The sequence below is a fragment of the Anser anser genome (genome assembly GCF_964211835.1).
Source record: "Anser anser genome assembly, chromosome: 14".
Classification (NCBI taxonomy): domain Eukaryota; kingdom Metazoa; phylum Chordata; class Aves; order Anseriformes; family Anatidae; genus Anser; species Anser anser.
In genome coordinates this window covers 8,905,592-8,908,195 of record NC_139735.1, presented here as the reverse complement: position 1 = coordinate 8,908,195, position 2,604 = coordinate 8,905,592, and positions in this window count along the sequence as shown.

Here is a 2,604-nt window from a genome sequence, read left to right as displayed (position 1 = left end):
ACCGCTCCTCGCGCGTTCCGAGGGGAAAGCGCCTTTTTTATTATTTTTATTAGCGTTTTGGCTTTTAGGTTTTTGTCCCCGGGACCGGGGGGTTCTCGGGAACCGGCTTCAGCTGCAGTCGCTCCGTGCTGCGAGGCTGGAGCAGGGGAAGCGCTGCGTTTTGCGCAGGGGTGGGCTCGTGCACCGAGGTGTTCCGCTCCGCAGAGTTAAAGGAAATAAAACTGTTCGGCAGTAAGGTGTGGTCTTTCCGTGTGCGTAACCAAGTGCAGATGATACGGACTGCAGTTCTGTTGGCTTCAGGGGAGAATTAAATTTAGGGGGGGTTGTAAATGAAATGTCCAGCCCTCTCACCTCAGGCCTTGCCCTGCAGAGACCTCTCAAAAAACTGCTCTCTTGTTTTGTTTGGCGGCAGAAAGGGACGGACCAGAAGAGGAGAGCTGCCGTGCAGCACGTACGGGTTGTTGGGGGCTACTGGATCCTGAGGAGCTGCTTCTAGCCTGGCAAACCTCAGGGATGCGCCATAGAAACAAAAACTGCATAGAAGCCTGATTTGCTCCAGTCCTTTTTATTTTTTTCCTTAACTGGGTATGAATTTCATGTATTTCCTACCTGGATACATATTTTTAGTTTTGTTCTATATTCAGGTTTTTGCATAAAAGTACTTCCGTTTCAAAAAGAACAGTACAAATGGGAGATTACTGTAGGGACTGCTCATGTCAGGTTTAGCATCCAACTGCACAGAAATCCATGTAAAACCAATTAGTATGTATGTATCTCAGTCACGAAGGGTTTTCTTTTTCCTTTTATGACACACAGTTGTCCTCCGTGCTGAGGCAGCACAGTACAGTAGTGCTGGAAAGCTTCCAAAGCTGCAAGTAGTAGTTAAAGTCACGCCCTGTCATAAAACCATGCACCCTCCAGGCCTATTTTAAAAATTCAGGCTCCGAAAATGATATGTAGTGTGATCACCTCTCCATTTCTAATATTTTTCATATACTTTAATAATTTTCTGGTTGGCTTTGAAAAAGCTGTCTTGTGGAAAGGAGGCAGGAGTTTTTTTTTTGTGTTGTTTTGTTTTTTCCCTGTTTGAGAAATACTACAAAAAAAAAAGTATGCATGGTATTTTATTTCTGGTGTGATGCTGATCTTTTAGTAACCTGAAGCCTGAGTCACAACTAGGACTTCTTTGTGCTAGGCACTGCAGAGAAATACTTTGATTCTGACAACATTCATGTGACACAGATAAATATGTCCTTTAACTCAGCTGTGAAAACGCATGGTGGTGCTCAATCCTAACGTTAATAAGTGCAAAGTGTTAAAGTAATTTGACTAAGACCATATAATTACAATTCAGAGCCCAAACAGCAGAATCTTTTCTTTGTACTGAAAAGCTTGTTTTGCGGTGGTACTCTGGGTTTACACCGTGGTATATTCTAGCAGAGCAAGGAGGAAGGAAAAGTCACATTAGGAAAAAATCTATAAGGGAGCCCATTTTCTCCCCTTGGAATAGAGGAATTCTTAACGCAGCTTGGTACCTGTGTGTTTTTCTCTTCATCTGTTTTAGGCTTTTTGGTTTCCCCTCTCAGCATTTTTTACTGTTTCCTGCAATGTCTATTGATGTATTACTTTTTCCCCGTCTCTTTCCTCTATTTTGTAATTTGTACTAAGCAACGGTGAAAGCAATGATTTCTGAGAACGGCAAGCTCTTAAAGTCTATACTGTCCAAGTGGTTCCAGCCCAATGTATTTTTGTGTGTGAGCCTTCTGTGCTGTTCCCAACCACTTAAATGTAACAGAAAGCGTGGTTTTCTGGACACTGCCATCACTGTGCCCTAGGAAGAGCAGTGTTTGAATGCGAGCTCTGATTCTGAGTCACTGTGTGACTCCGGGCAAAACACTGAGAGCTGAATTTCCAGTGTTCAATAATGTGATGTGCTTTAGTAGCTGGCAGCTCAGCTGGAGACACGGAAATGTCTCCAGTTTGAAATGAAACACATTTTCAAGTTATCACTAATACAGCGAGTCTCTGTCTCGGCTTCTTTATCAGTAAAGTTGAGGTTAGAATAATATTTACATAGCTTCCTCACAGGAGGTTTTTCCAGATTATTTAATTAATGTTGGCACTGTGAGATGCTATAAATACTAGAGGTTTGTACTAGTATATCATATGATTCTCCATTTTCTGAATGTGACTGTTATTCTTCTGCCACTGTTCAGCCCAATTATTTTTATTTTATTTACTTCAATTCTTTGTATTCTAGATTATGCCCCACTGGCAAGGGATCTTGGGAGAGAACTGTGATTCTTTTGTTCACTGAACAAAATGTGATTCATCACTTTCCTTACATCACCACCCAGCTCTCTAGCTTCTCAGTAGAGAGATTGGTATGGCTTTCCCTTAGGTAAGTTGTAAATCGCAGCAGCTGGTTATTTGTTGGGAGTCAGTGCTCTTCAGTGTTAAGGAAGTGGTAAAAATATATGTAATTATATGAGATACGTAATTATCAGAGATACTGCAGAAGTGGTTTCCTGAAGAGAGTGAAAATAAATATGAAATTGAGAAACTGTAACTAGCTGAATTGCTCGAAAGAGCTCTAAAAAGCTG